Source organism: Mauremys mutica, chromosome 4 (assembly GCF_020497125.1).
Source record: "Mauremys mutica isolate MM-2020 ecotype Southern chromosome 4, ASM2049712v1, whole genome shotgun sequence".
Taxonomy (NCBI): domain Eukaryota; kingdom Metazoa; phylum Chordata; order Testudines; family Geoemydidae; genus Mauremys; species Mauremys mutica.
Window position 1 is genome coordinate 27,558,849 of NC_059075.1, and position 16,738 is coordinate 27,575,586.

The window sequence follows — 16,738 nt, forward strand, 5'->3', positions numbered from 1 at the left end:
TCCAGAGGTTGGGATAATTTTGCGTGCATATTTTTTCCTGTTCATACAAAAGTAAGTCATAGCCTCACTATTTTTTGTTGGCTTTGTGGAAGAAATAGCTTTTTAGAGGGACTTGGATGAGGAATGTGGGAGTGACCTGGTCTGGGAAAGGCATTCCCTACATAGAAATCAGATATGTGTTGTATTAAGTATATACCTCTTGAATACAACCGATGCAGTAAGTATACAAAATAGTTCCAACATATGGGATCACAGCCCCATTAACACAGGGTCCAATGAGTAATCCCATCAAAGTCCATGGAATCAATTACATGCATAGAGACTAACTGAAGTAGTCTTTGCAGCTTCAGACCCATATTGCTTAAGATTCTAGATTTCATCAACTTTAGAATACATAGTGAGATGGTGAGCTAAATAGAGCCCCTGTGCAACGGCCTTAAAGTAAATGGATGAAATGGCACTGTAGACAGTGTGTTCTAAATCTCAGTAACAAACACCAACAGATATCAGACCTTTGGAAAAAATGACAATGAAGATTTCAGTATTATGTACAAAAGTTTCTGTGTCAAAGTAGTGTATGTCCTTACAACTACAAATACAATATGATCAAACTTAGTCTTGTTAATTATATGTCATCGTTATTTTAGGAATAAAAAAAATTGTCCTGCTAAAGTGTTGACATTTGGTATATGATACATTTTAAAGGTTGATTTCCGCATATAGTGTAACATTTGATTTTCTCCCCAAATTTCATAACTGAATACCAACTTTTTATTGTACTCTTTGTATTCTGGAAATGTCCCACTCCTTGCTAGTTAGAACCAAGTAATGATAGTATAATTATTATAAAACAAACAAACAATACATATTCCTGTAAGCATGTAAAATAAAATGTGAAAAAGTATATGCTCTGTTTAATTTGTGTGTGTCAATGCATATACTTATTCTGTATGCAACTATAATTATAATTATTGTTATATTTCCATACCCTACAGATAAAATATATGCAAGGGTCTAGTGAACAACTAGTTATTAAATATAAATAAGAAACTAATACATTTAACTTACGGGAAAACATATAGAACCGACTTATGTTTAATAGTACCATGTTCTTATACAGATCTCAGAAACACCTTTTAATAGGCGCATTTTTTCTTGATGGATTGCAGTGGAAATCCATAATAATCCTCACTAATATCTTCAATAGTGTCATGACAATAAATAAAGCAGTTAATTATTCAAATCAGAAAATTTTGCTCACAATTCTAGACCAATAATAAAAGGAAATTTTATTGAATACATTGAAAAAAGAAAGCTGAAAATCTTTGAAAAATCTGTTCTTAACTTGTTTTACTTCTCCTAATTATATGGTAAAGAAAGATTTATGTGGGCAAAAGAAAGAATGTCTTTGTTAAGAACTGAAACATAAATTATGCCCAAAGCTTAATAATTCTGTTGCCATGACAAAGAGGCTGATATTACAAAACCTTTACTGATTTACTCACAAGTTGTCCCATTGATTACAACTGAATTGCCGACATGAGTAAGAATTTGTAAGATTAGACCCATATTTAGAGTCCAATATTGCAACCTTTGTTCACATGAGTAGTTAGAGGGACTACTTGTGCAAATAAGAACTTCTTGCAAGAGTGAGGATTGCAAGACAGAGCATAGCAGTTGCATTTTTCCAGTTTAAAATGATTTTAGTTATGACCCCTGTTCTCAGTACATTTTAAATAGAAAAATATAGGAAAATCTACTTTGTTCTATGTGCATATTTGGGGCCCAACCCTTGCTTCTGTAATCCATGTAAGTTCTCTGAGTACTGTCAGATTTCAGGAATGTGCTCTGATGATCTGGGCTACCTCGAGTTGTGAAAATTTGAATGAGTGACAGTTGCAGGGTCTCTCTGACACAAACCTTGTAAAATTCTTCATCATAAAAGAGTGAGGTGTGTTAAGATCTGCCTTAAAATTTGATCCAAAATGAGAAGGGAGCCTTCCTCTGTACTGGTGAGACTTGGCAAATCTGTCAGATTTTTAAGTCTTCAGCCTTGTTTATAACTATCCTGGCATCACTTGGCCTAGGGTCGGATCTGGCCTGGCCTGGCTCTTTGGAGCCTTTCTGACTTTTAGAGCTGTTGCTAGGAAACCATCACCCTCCATTCCAGTTATATTGTTGAGTCACATGAAATCTGCCAAGCACATCCACTAATGGTCTGATCCTACTCCCACTGAAATCAAGGTTGTTTTTTCTTTTGCCATTGATTTAAACGAGAGCAGCATGAGATCCTTTTTACAGTTCACTTCTCCAGATGTGGCCACTCCGTCTTTCCCAAACCTCAGTGGCCAACCAGTGTGGAGAAGGACTGAGCATGTTCCCAATCACACAACATCCTTCAGGGAAATAACATGCCCATGAGTACTTTCACTTCTTAAACTTGTCCTGATTTTCAGAGTGAAGATCCAAGGGAACTGTGTTTTGTGAAGAACTGAACTGAACTGCACTTCCCTTCCCAGGGATTGTGATTTCTGCTCTGCTTGGTGATTTCCTGACTGTAGCATTACTAGCAGGTCAAATAGCTGATTAGTAACACCACATGCAGGCTTCTAACACCTTCCACCTAAGGATCTCAAAGCACTTTACAATTGTAGATGAACAAAGCCTCATAACAGCCTCGTAAGAAGTAATGTACCCATTTGCAATCAGCGTCATCAATCTCATTAACACATGACAAAAATAATTTCCTATGAAACAATTTGCACATAGAGCTTTTCTATGAATTAATTTTACAACAATAATTTTATAGGACTAGTCAAGCAACTTATTTCTAACCTTCTGAAATGTTTAAAAGCACAGCATTTCTACACACCCCATTTGTTAATCCCAGCATCTGTGTATGCACAATTGTGCACTTTACATTTCTTTGTCCACAGGAAACAAAATGAGGAGAATCTATCATCTAATCTTGCATTTAAAAATGGCATTTGTTTCAAAACCCTGCTATAGCTTTTACTTACTTAACTAATACTTGTTAGAAACTGGTCACATAGTTGTGTTGTGTTTTTTTTCCTTTTTAACCTTCTGTTTTTGTCTTCTAGCTGTCAGTACTGTATGGTCAAACACAGCTGAAGAACTGGAAAGATATGCCATATTTCACCCTGCACAAACACCCCCACACTCTTGGGAAAATGTCAAGAAAGACTCTTAAACGGCAACTTTAGTCTGGAAATTTTTACAAAGAAACAAATCTCTTGAAACCCATTTCAATGCACAATTGACAACACACACACACACACACACACACACTTGGACATAAGAAAGAAAATGTCAGTGAGAACTGCTGTAGTGATCAGGATCCCTAGTCCTGAAAACAACCAGGTTATAAAAGATTCTTTTTTTCCTTTTGTTTTTAACTCTCAGCATACCAAGAGCGTTACTGATAAGGAAGGAAAAGGCCTTACCATGCAGTGCATCAGGAGGAGAAGAGAAGCACAGAGCATGCTGCAGAGATTAAGTTCAGCATGGCGTTCAGATATCCTTTGGAACTGAAGAAGATTGTCCAACCCATTCTTCTTAATAAAGCGGACAAGTTTTCTCTAGGCTTGAATTTTTCACCAGAAGTCAGATCCTTAAAGTGCATTATATTTTCTTCTTCGGGAGATGTATTTCCTCCAGTTAAGTTTCAGTGCAGCAATGCCATTTCCAATCAGCTCTGAGAAGCTCTTCATTCCCAGATATGTGGTGTCAGAAGGACTCCAAAGAAAATCAAAGAAAGAAAGGGGAAGGGGGAGGGAAAGAAAGAAAACACTTTACTGAAGCCCTGAAATTACTATGCAAAGAAAAAATAATGTATTCTCTCCCTCTCTCTATATATGTTTCACAGTAAGCAATATGATCTATTTGATCTCATCATGTAGAGAGAGCTGGTTACTGTATAATAAACCAAACCAATCAAAACCAAACTTTCCTGATTCCCACAGGTGTTCCCAACCCTTGTAATCTTAAGGAATCTTTGAAACTATCTTACCAAGACATGAGCTATCCATTTTCTTTCCCAACTAGCGCGGGCATTAGAAATTCTAGATTAGCTTTGGAGAATTCTTGGCAAAAATAAAGAAGTAAATAAAGGAATACATTAAGTATAAAAGCCAAGCCCCTAAAGATGAGGAGAGTTTAGGAGATATCATGCCTGAAGTTCAGTGGGCATCTATATACTGTAGGGAATAGGGTGACCAGATAGCAAGTGTAAAAAATCAGGATGGGGGTGGGGGGGTAATAGGTGCCTATATAAGAAAAAGCCCCCAAAATCGGGACAGTCCCTATAAAATCGGGACATCTGGTCACCCTAGTAGGGAAAGGAGAACAGATAAAGGACAATGGCTAAGGGAAGAGAGGGTTGAGTGGGATTTTGAAGCACCCTGAGCCTCCCACCTTCTCGTTGGCAGCAGCCTGGGCTTCCCCTCTACCTTCTGCAAAGCATATTAATTGATTCTAGTTGCTGAGAAACTGCTGGGGAGTCACACTGATACCTTCACCACAGCGTCAGCAGTAGCAGCACTGAGAAGACGAAGATCCAGAGGGTCTGGTTTCTGTCTCTTTCCTACCTCCACCTCTCCGCACTTGTATGTTCAGTTGCCCTGCAGGAAACCTTGGCAAATGTTTGCCCTGGAAAGGAAAAAGCCCACATTAATGCAGAGGGGAGAGGCTGTGGGTTGCTCTCCTCCCTTTCATGCTGCACTGACAGGACTCAGCTGAATAGCCCTGCTTCATGCTGACAGTGATGTTGCTGCTGCTACAAAAGAGGATTCCTCTGGCTCTACAACCCCTAGGGGGGCTGCACTGGACAGGGGCACTCTAGGTCAGGAGGGCTGGCTTGGCAAAGGAAAACCGATCCATGCACAGGGAGAAATGGATGAACTGGGGTGGGAGGGACAAAGGAGTAGCTAAATTACAGCACTCCATTGAAAATCAAAGCTGAATTAATCCTCTGGCTCTATATGCATGTGGCAAAACATTTAGTTAAAGCAAGGAGCAACTTTCATAATTATAGTTGCATGCAGGTTCGAAATACGCTATACTATTGACCAGCCACCAAGCAGTGACTGCTGAGGCCATGCTCTTGCAATCACATTCATTGGACATTAGTGTAATTTCCAATCACTGGTACCGTATGTACATGTACACCACTCTTCACAAACACAGAGTAAGACACATTCTCTGACCAGGAGAGCTTGTAAATTAAGATAGAGCTTGCAGTTCTCTGGATGTATTTCCAAGAGTTTGCATTTCAGAGCTATCCAACTTAATTCCGTCACTGGTTTATTTAATCTTCTGGTCAATTTGATCAAAATTTCATGAGCTAACTCACTTGTAGTTTTTAAAACAGCACAAATGCTTTCCCAATAATTTTTGAATATTAAGCCAGGAGTACTGGATAATTCAATGATGAGCTATAGAAAGTTGCCTTTTAGGGGGCATTCCAGCAGCTGCTCCTTTGGAAGAATTACCATTGTTTTCAATGTGGCTGCAGGATTGGGTCCTTAATAAGGAAGGCCAAAATTCTGCATGAGACAGAAGAGTTTGAGATAGAAGGGACAGCAATACTAGGGTGACAAGTACTTCCATTGCTTGAGTAAGGACTGAGAAAACACGAAATGGCCTCATGGCTTGCCCCACTCTTACAGGCATTGTAAGCCCCATCAAATCCTATACCAGATGTGTTACGTGTGATGGTTATCAAAGATATACACTAGATCTGCTATTTATTTCAGTTAAAGTGACACAATTAGGAAGAGCAGGGTCCTAAGTACTATGTGAATATGCAGCCACATAAATGGACACATAACATTCCCTTTTGAAAAGCTACCACATATATCCTGTTTTGTGCTGCAAAAAGTGCTGACTACTTGGTGGAGAGGGGACAAGGCCACGCTACAGAGAACAGTGAGGTTTGTGCTCGTGGACTGGGAGAGGTGGATCCTCTGTTATGATGGGCCTTGATATATTACTTTGTGAGTTTTTCCATGCTTCTTAGCATTCTCCCTGACTATCTCTGAACCCACTCTGTTTCAGCTTTTGAAATGGGGTAACCAGAACTGAACACAGTGTTCCACCTAAGGGCCACTGATTTATATAATCAATTCCACATTATTCATTTGTCACAGCACCTCTTCTTTTGACATCTCCATTTCTGATAGTACCTCATCTTTATTACCAGATAAGAGTAAGTCTGACAGCATAGATATTCTGTGGTGGTGATTGAAGCAAATGATTCATTAACATTTTCTGAAACTTCCGTGTGTTCTTAAATTGCTTCCTGGCCTTCACCCCCTGCTATATATACCCACACCAATGAAAGTGCTACAGTGCTCTAGGGCAGTGGTTTTCCATCTACTGCCCAAGGTTCTCTTTCTGGTCATCCAAAAGATCATAAGAACATACAGAAAGTGTAGTGGGAAAGGAAGTAGGGTTGGTAGCGTGTGCATATAGGGGTGTATGCGTATGAATTGAGAGGGGAAAGGGGGTTTCATGAGATAATATCTCTCCTACAAAATGATCCACAGAATGGAAGAGCATGAGAACCAGGGAAAACCATTAGATCCATTGCCAGACAGGGATGCTACTGTGCTGATCCTGCTTAGCGTGCCACTTGCTTTTCTGAAAGAAATCAAAAGTTTATACAGAAGGAAGAGAGGAGGCGATGGAGAAGTGATGGGAAAGCGTGAGAGAAAAAAGGAAACTGAACTTTACTGTGAGCTTGTATAATGATTTATGAAGTTCCATAGAGGACCTCATGCTAAAGTCTCAAAACTACAGACTGGGCAAATAGTACATTGCCAGGTTGAAAAATATAGAAATGTATAAGGAGGAAGAGAAAACATGTGCCCAGGGGTCTGAGGAATTCCTACAGATTTCAACCCAGGGAACAGACACCGCTGGGGAGGTCTCCCTGACTATTTTGTGCACATAAATCATTGAGCCTGCATGAAAGTAACTCAATATATACAGAGTATACAATAGTTCTTGGCAATAGCCATTAGTTATCAGTCATGATTGCTCTATTACCGTTTCATCACACATTTGTTATCCAGTTCATTATGTATTTATCTGTTTTTATTGCAGACAGCAAGGCCTTTGGGAAGAATGGCAATATGCTGCTGGTATTTCTATATACTTCACACTGTATTTTATTTCTATACTGTGAAATCCATTCTTTTTATAGGAAGCTGGGTTCAAGTGGAATGTATGCTAGCTCTCTGCACAGAGGCAAATTTCATCAAAAGTGCCAAGGAAAGGCAGCAGAAGGACAAAGCAATACAATGAAATAACTATAAATGGAAACAAGGCAACAACTGGTGATTCCAACTGGGCATACAAGAATCGGGAGACTTCAGATTATTAGAAAAAACCTCAGTGAGAAAAGACAAGAGGTGTTAATGTTTGTATAACATTTAGAAAATGCAAAGCACTACAGATAGAATTTAACCCCATGCAAAGGGCCAGCACAACCACTTAAGTTCTACTTCAGCCCTCAAAAAAGTGCTGCATAGGTCTTGAATGTCACTGGATATAAATGCTACGTATTATTATGCATTGAGAAGCTCTGGTAAAGTATATGCTTCATTTCCTATTCCACTTTCTTTTAGTTTATCTTTCCCGGCACTTTCTATCCTTTCAAAATCATCATTACTACCGCCTTACTTTTGTTCTAACAGTTATCCCTACTGGGTCCCCATCCCCAGAGAGGTACAATTTCACTCCAGATTTCCTCCAAGCAGCACGCCAGTGGCACTCATGCATAATATGATTCAAGTGGCAGGAGAAAGCTGAGCATAGTAACCCCTAGCCACTCCTCCAATTCCATCCACTTCCTTGCCACATTCTTGCTTGACCCTACCAGCAGTTCCTAGAATACCAAAAGATGGACCTTCATTCTAACTATTATCAAATTTAAATACATTAAAGAGACCATTTCATCGCCACTTGTAAATTACAGTCTTGCCAAAAGAGTTGTCATTTCTCACTCCCTGAATTTCCTGTTTAAAAACACTATCATTTGCAGAATATTTGAAAGGGTGTGTAGAGTGCATGGAAATCATTAGGTATTAAATAATATGTGCAACTTCCAATACATGTTGAATTTTAACTAAGAGTATGTGAAATAAGTAATCCATACATCAGAAGATGATGTCTGGAAATATTTCTATTTTGACCTTTCAATATCCCATATCTCTATTACTATTCTGTCTATTTCAGTAAAACCAACCACATTTATTTTTGCCTTTTTAGTTTAAATACTAAAATATTTGAGTTTCAGTGATTTCATTTGAAGACTGCAATCAGCAATTAACAGGAAAATCTCTGACCACGTGAGTATATTGAAAAAAATATACATGTATAGTGATATTTACCTGTGTAATACATTCTTTTCACAACAATCTAAAGAATAACTGACTTTGTTTTGAATATATGTTCAATAAAATATTACACTATACCTTTAAATTTAACAAAACATAATAAAAGATTTTTACAAAGTACTAAATAAATTAGCACATTATTATTGTAGTTCTTCTTATCTGTATCTGCATTCCATATGGTAGCAGGTTAGATTCTTCTTTCACTTACGCCAGTGCACAAGAAGATTAATGTAGTTACATCAGGGAAAAACTGGCGCAAGTTAGAGGAGAATCAGGCTGGTAAAATGCAAATCATTATGAATTGGTTGTAGTTTCCCTGTCTACTTTTAGATCCATGCTCTTGTTTCCTTTAAGTAAATGCTATTGCACTGGAACTTGAAAAGTAACTTGTATAATAAAAGATTAAAAAAAAAGTTTCCAGCTCATGACTATAAATAGATAGGTTTACTTTCACCTTTGTCACTTTAATCTAAAATATAGTTGTAATGGGTCTGATTCTAATCTTACTTACATTGACTTTACACTGGTGTAACTCTGCTGACTTTGGTGAATTCATTCCGGATTTACACCGGAGTAACTGGAAGCAGAACCAGGCTTCTTGGGCTACATTCTATTCTCACTTAAACCAGTATAAAACCGCAATTTTCCCATTGCTTTAATGAAGATACTCCAGATTTGTGCTGGTGTGACTGAGAGCAGAATTTAGCATATTATACAGTAACTGTATCCCGGCACACAGATATCGGAATATCTAACTAGAGTTACAGGCACATTGCATACAGTAAATACATATAATAAATGTTTTTTTCTTTCAAAAGAAAATCCTTGTTTCAAAAACACTTCCAAAACACATTAGTGGAATACTGCTAACACCTCAATTTCAGTTCCAGCAGATTTAAAAGTGACATCTTGTGCTAAATGCAATTTATTTAACAAGAGAAAGACTAATTTTATCTTTCTAGGTCAGCAGCGCCGAATCAAACTTCTGCATCAAAAGGAGGGGTTTGACACTGCTTCCATTGAAGTCAGTGGCAAAACTCCATTTGACTTCTAGATTTGGGCCCTCTTTTATTATTAGGTGTATTCTTTTTCATACCAAACTGGTTGGCATATTACACCAAATGAAGAAAGAGGGAGTAATGCATTTCATGTTGCTTACATAAAATGGTTCAATTTGTATGTTAAAACACCATAGGAGTTTAAGATACCATTCTTTGAATGGCCTAAGAGATGCAATGATGTATTTGCACATTCTCTATTTATAGCTGAAGCTCATCAGAAAAAAAACTTCATCTTGCTGTACAGCTGTGTAATAAGACAGGACATGCAATGCATGAATTCACTGAATCTCAAGGGCACTCCTCTGCCTGTAATCCTTTTCTACAGAAGCATATTCACAGTAGGTAAAGAAAAGCTCTCAAGTAAGCTAAGCAGAGCAACAGTTATTGCTGCTGAATAAATATGCACGTTTTTTCTGAATTGGCAATATACCCATTGGGCAAAAAACATTACAGTATGTTAAAGAAGGATTACACAGGCATCAGCTAAATTAGTCCTATTAAAGTTTAGTTACGCTCTCTTGTGTGTATTAAATGATATTACTGCTTAATAACATAAGCATAAAAGACAGGCAAAAAGTGTTTCTTTTTCATACTCATTTATAAGCAACAGCAGTCTTTTGAAAAAAAAGGGGAAATTTCCTTCACTGGGGTATCCCCCAAGTATTGGGATAAGTAAAAGAAAATTATATATTCATATAATTCACTCAAGTGGAATTTTCATTGATAAACTGGGACCTCAATACTAGTACTTTTGATTGCTGCTTTATAAATTCTTTAGAGGGCTGAATACCTCATGTTAGCCAAGGTACTCCCTAAAGATCGTTAAACACTTTGAAAACAGGGGTAAGTGTATTGCAGGAAAATGGTACTAGAAAAAAAAAGTGCACTTTGAGAGATATGGTATAAGATAATTTTTTTAAAAGTATCTGTTCTCATCATTGCTATTAAATGTACTATTCCTTTCCAAAAGTCCCTTTTCAAGACCAAAAAAGAAAAAACCAACCCACCACAGCTCTAGTCTATTTCTTTTGCTTTATAAGAGCAAGCCTCATCAAGCAATTAGTTAATGCCTGCAGAATTGTTTTCTGCCAAGAGTGGAGGCACCCTTATGTGCATTCCTCTGCTGAACGTCATCAAAACAAATCCTCCAGCACTAAACTTTATAGCAAATACACTTGAGTTGTTGTGAAAATTGACTTGAGTCCTTTGTTTGTCTCTTCTGAGACCACGCTGTTTATCAGTCCACAGATTAATATTTGCAAAGATATACAAATGAATAATGAGCAGGGATTCACAGTGGCCCACTCAGAATCAACAAACAAACAAAAACCACTCCCATGACACTTAACAGTTTCCTTTCTTTTTTAAAAGGACAAGGAAGAAGAAAATACACACCTATTTTCTGAATATTCTCTTTTGCCTCCTTCTTTTCAGTCTGAGTCCTTTAGTGTCTCTCTGTCTTTAATTATTTAACCACAGTGTATGCACATCTTAAATCCTTTCTGTTTTAATATCTCAATCCCTTTCATGGATTACTCTGCAGCTGAGATTTTAATGAGAGCTATTTCTCATGCTCTTATACCAAATTATTATACAGGGGAGAAAGTGATAATAGTCCTGTCTTCTGTCAATTACACATCTAATTATTCATAGATTTTTATGTATAATTGTTCTCTGCCAGCATGCTTGGTTTTAATTATCATAGCCAAATTGGAAAACACAGTTTAAATTAATTGCTTTCTGCAAACAAGCATAATTACTGCCTTTTAAAAAGTATGAATATTAATAATGCAACCCAATGCTGCCTTGTTTAGTAGATCTTCCTGCAAAAAGAAATCTATCTTAAGACATTTCCCATTAATAACAATAATTGCTTTAAAAGCTAGCAAATATTCTCAGATGACAGGGAAACCATGTTAATTAAGAGAAAACTTGCCAAGCAATTGATTTATGGTCAAAGAGATATATATTTTAAACATGATAACCGTATCTTTTCTGTTAAAAGCCAAGAAACTGTGTGTCCCACCTTTAGAAGAGCTTCAGTGACAATATTTAAAGAGAAGAGCTGACCTTTCAAGGAAGAAGAAAAAAAATTATCTTTCTTGTTTACATTCCCAATAAAGGGCTAGGAAACTCCTTGCTTACTATAATATTTCTGCAAGCTGAAACATGATACAAGATGCAGAACTTCTGTCAAATTTAAAGTGACAAGAAAGTTCAGTTTAGAAAACAGTTTACTCAGAAGAGCTATTCAATCAAAACCATCTGAAGAGAAGGTTTAACAGAAAGCCACATCTACATAGGTTATTAATTCTATCAAATGATTAACATTGTTTTAATTAGAGTAACAAACTGTGTGGTAAACAGCTAGGAAGGTCCAATCTGCAAGCAGAAATGTGATGAAAAAAAAATTAGGCACAGATTTAGATTAACAGCTAACATTACTTCAAGTACAACTACCCGTTATAATATACAAAAGTATGCAGGTTCTTTAATACCTTTATTAGTCAGGAATTTCTTTTAATATTCTTGATTATGGAAGACAATAATGTAGCAAAATAAATTTTATAACCTATAGGGAGTGGATTTATAACCTGACCAACAGAAGATGACAACATGTAAAGTAGTGCTGCATATTTAAGCATTCAAATAATACACAATCTGCGTCCATATCAGACACATTTTTCCACTCAAACTCACACACTAACACAGAAGCCTCTACAACTTACCTATTTGTTTTATATGAGATTAAAACATTTAAGACAGCAAAGTTTTCAGGGCTTTCCCTATCATGGCAGTCAGCTACTGGAATTTAGCTTACATGGAAATAATTACATTCTTCCATTTCTTATCTTCTTCTGAAGATGAGAGCTGTTGATGATGCCTGCAGCCTTGTTAGAATATTATTGTAATCCATTCAAGCTTCTGGAGATTGCTCAGGTAACCAAGACAAAATACGTACATCGTCATCAGGCTCAGGAGCAGCTTAGCATTTTCCTTGCAGTTTGTCTCTTATTTTTTCAATACTGTATTTTAAAAATACTTCAAAACTGGATGTAGTACAGGCTTTGCTATTTATACAGCACTCTGTGCTGCTTGACTTGAACAGAAAGAAGAGAGTAAATGAAAGTGAATGCTACAGAAATGAAAATGCTTTTACATGTTTAGCCTTTCCCAAATGACAGAGTTATCATTTGAGGAGCAGAAGGCAGTTTAAAAAGATGATTCAAATGGCTAGAGAAGCAGTAAGGAATGAAGAAGATACAAGTAGCAGCCCAGGAAGCAGCAGGCAAGGATGGGTGTCTTGTGATTGCTTTGAGTTAATACTCCTCGGGGGGAGATGGAAAAAAAAAAAGCACAAATACAGCAAAATCTGTCTTACAAAGTAAAAATCTGTTGGATCCGCCAGGCTTTTCTGGCCAAGTACAGTATATGTAGTTACTCAGTTTATTCTAGCCTTGTAGCCAGCGTGCAAAGAATTCTATTAAATGATCAGCTTTGCTCTTGTTGCAAATACCATTGGTGGAGAGAGAGAGACAAGGAAAAGCCAGGCTTTATATAACATGCTGGGCTTGATCCTGCTCCCATCAAAGTCAATGAGAGTTTGGTCACCACCTTGCAATATAAAGGGGATTATGGCATTTTGTAAGACTATTGAATAGAAAGGTTTGAATGGATCTAAATTACACATGCCTGATTTCCTATAACATTGGCTGTATCTGGACCTAGGTGGAGCGAGGTGCTGAGCACTCTCAATTGCCACCAAAGGCAATGAGAGTTCAGGGAACACTGCATCTCGGAGGTCCGAATCCTTAATTTGCCCTTCAGTTAACATGCATTCCTAAACAAAATGATCTTTGGAGCTGAAATGTCTCATGGTTGTTCTCACCCTAAAGATGAGGTGTTTGTTCGTATTTTTTTAAAGTTTGGTAAAATTCCACTTGGCTAATTGTAAGTCATCCAAACATGACAAAAAGATGACTTTTTCAGCTTTAAAAAATTGTTCAGGTGCCTCTTTCAACCATGGATAACCCCACAAATTTGACTTCCACATCACCCTTTTAGTGTTGTTTTCCAAAATCTCCCAAATGGAGAGCTGTGGAGCTAATCACCCCTCACCCGTTGCAAAACATTCTGTGGGTTCCACAAATTTAGTGGGGACGAGACTGGGTGGGGCAACGCTAAGGGACAGATACTGTATCCAGCAAAGAATCCTGTGGCACCTTATAGACTAACAGACGTTTTGCAGCATGAGCTTTCGTGGGTGAATACCCACTTCTTCGGATGCAAGTCATCCGAAGAAATGGGTATTCACCCACGAAAGCTCATGCTGCAAAACGTCTGTTAGTCTATAAGGTGCCACAGGATTCTTTGCTGCTTTTACAGAACCAGACTAACACGGCTACCCCTCTGATACTGTATCCAGCAGCATCTCTGGGGAAGCAGCTGAAAATTGGTTACCAATTAAAACATACATGAATGCTCACCAAGTCGGTTTTAACTAGGCACACTGGGTGTTGCTGAGTTGTTTTGAAAATATGGCCATCAGGGTCTCTAGCAAGGGGGTCTCTAGCAAGGGTCTCTAGCAAGGGGGTGTGGCCTCCCTCCGAGATTGACAAGGAGGAACCACCACCTGCCCACCAGTGGATGAGGCCAGGAAGGCCACACCCTTCCTGCCCGAAATGTTGGGATGGGACAGGAAGTACAAGAAATGGGCCCTGCAGCACAGTTGGGGCTGGAGCTGCTGAGGGAGACAGATGCCTCTCCTCTGCTGCTGCCTGAAGTATTCACCTAAGATTCCAGAGCTGCTGGGACTACCATTGGTGGTGTACCCTGGTGTAACAGAGGACATTGCAGGGATCCAGGTACACCCTGAGCGGAGGATATGACGTTGCCTAGGGACAGCTGATTCTAGTCCATTTGCATTGCTGCCTGAATCCAGGTCAGTTTGTTGTGCCTGGATTCCCCGCTGGCCCAGTGGTGGAACACTCTGCCACTGTGAGAGCCCTGGGCTGGGACCTGGTGGAGTAGGTTGGGCCTGGGTCCCCCTACCCTCCTGCTGCCAACCCCACCCCTCGGGCAGCAGCCTCCACACCTGAGGCCAGGATGCCTGGGTTGGTCTACTGTCTGCCAGGGCTAGGACATTACACCCTAGACTAGTTTCTGCTCTGCCCTGCTTGCAAGCCAGAGCCCTTAGACTGTGTGGTGCTCTGCCCTGTGTCAGGGCCTGGGCCCCTAGACTGTTTGGGGCTCCACCCTGCCTGAGGCCTTGAGCCCACAGACTGATTATTGCCCAGCCCAGCTCAGAGGGCTTGGGTGACAGAGACAGGTAATTTCCCCCTTTCAGATTGCCTTTCTAGGGATGGGAGAGTGAGGGAGCATGGCCTCCCTCTGAGATTGACAAGGAGGGGTGGCCACACACTCTTACAGGGTCAAAATGGTAGCTGTAGGTGCTGAGTACTTTGGCTAATTAGGCCGTGATGGTTGGTTTTAAGCAATTGAAAATCTGGCCTTAAAAGTCTGATCCAAATCCCATCAAAGTCAACTTCCTGGTTGTGGACTAGGACCTCTGTTAGCTTGCTCCTGTGTCATCATGCAGTGCTAGGACACACCAAACTGCCCATTACTGCCCCAAAATACATGCACCAGCACTCCTCCTTTCTCCCTCTCCCTGCTTTGCCTTGCCTTTCCAGGACCACAGGAAAATGCCTCACTTCCATAAAACCCCCTGCAAACTCTTCAGGGACAAAGTCTCTCCAATGGCACTAAACCATGCAAAACCTGAGAAGTGTGAATTCAGAGTTTGATTTCTTAGCGCTTTCATTCATTTTTCCATGGCAGGGCTTGCTATGGCCCTGAACATTCAATGCAAAACACCATATACAGAAAAAAAAATGTGTGGCCATTTCAATAAGTGTGGTTGTGGTAGAGTATGGAGCTACTCTGTGTGGCTATGTGGAGGCCTGCAAATTTGAATCTCACCTGGAAAACAATACACACATTTTACAGCTGTGCTCTGTATAAATATGCACATCAGATATAAATAATCCCACAGTCCTTGCTAAGGCAAACCTAATTGACAGCAGTGGGGTTTGGCCTGAGGAAGAATTACAGTGTTGGGTTTAGACTGCAAGTTTCTTGATCTGCACCTATTCAACTTATGTCCCTTGCCTGGTGCCTGCTTGTATGTGCACATATAAATTCAGTAATAGTTTGGCTAACAGTGAGGGGGTTCAGCACCAAGGGGATGCTCAAATATACTCTTTCTGGGTGCTTGAGGTGCTGCTATCCCACTTCCTCTGGAAAGTGTACTGGCAGGAAAGTGGGGGAGCAGCTTTGTGGACCCTAGGGATGAAATCTTGGCCTGAGTGAAGTCAATGGCAAAACTCCCAATGACTTCAGTGGGGCCAGGATCTCACCATGCCACCATGCATATGCAACAAGGAGATAAGTCCACACGGAAAGTAACTGCCACTGCCAGTGATCCAGGAAACAGTGACCATAGGTTACTCTGCATAAGTTAATGTTGACTTTCTAAGCATTGACTTACGTGCTTATTTAGAATCTATTACACCTTGCTCTGCAGGATAATGATGGCACAGACAATAGTTATCCCCCTGCTACACCCCCACAATACATGCAGAGCTGCATCCATGTAGACTTCACTACTTAGTTTTCAGCTTCCTTCCCTCAGAGATTTTTGGCCATGTACCAGGTTTCCTGCTCTTTTCATCCCTCTCTGGGCCTAAAAAAATGGAAGGGATGGTCTACCCTTATATTATAATATGAATAAATATCACAAAAGACCAGGTGCTAAGTTCTGTCTTCACATACACGCACGTGAGTCCCACTGACGTCAATGGCAGCTGTACATGCTTGTCCAAAGGCAGAATTTGGCCCATTTTAACTCCATTATTGAGAAGGTGCAGGATCAATGTAAAGGACATTTAGAACAAGAAGCAAATGGTAACATGCTTTATGTGTACACTGGATTTTGCATGTACAAATGTACTACCCTTTATGAAAGGTAAAAAGATTTTGATCGCTAGCCAGTCAAATATGTTATTGGGAATGGGAAGGTCCGTGCACCTGTATAAGCAGTTAGTGCTAAAATTAAATACAAATTATTGTACATAGCTGCAAAAGTTATAGAAAGAGGACCTTTTAAATCAACTTCCCTAGCAAGGATTAAGGATACTGAAGAAAAGAAAAAAAAACCTGTAGTGTTGCAATGTAAAGTGTTCAATACAATTCCAT

General features: G+C 39.2%; 1 long non-coding RNA gene across 7 annotated transcripts in view; it reads right to left on the reverse strand.

Annotated features, from left to right (window-relative positions):
- The window catches only part of LOC123370494, a 56,242-nt gene that overhangs the window by 21,993 nt on the left and 17,511 nt on the right, over positions 1-16,738 (reverse strand). The window contains exons 1-3 of one of the 7 annotated variants that reach the window (XR_006579428.1): positions 12,211-12,993; positions 4,533-4,668; positions 3,465-3,756 (exon numbers count right to left, since the gene is read on the reverse strand). This is a non-coding gene — a long non-coding RNA (uncharacterized LOC123370494). Of the gene's footprint in view, positions 1-3,464; positions 4,669-10,876; positions 11,032-11,507; positions 11,592-12,210; positions 12,994-16,738 lie in introns of those variants that run through there. The other 6 variants (XR_006579433.1, XR_006579430.1, XR_006579427.1 and 3 more) reach the window with 6 other exon arrangements.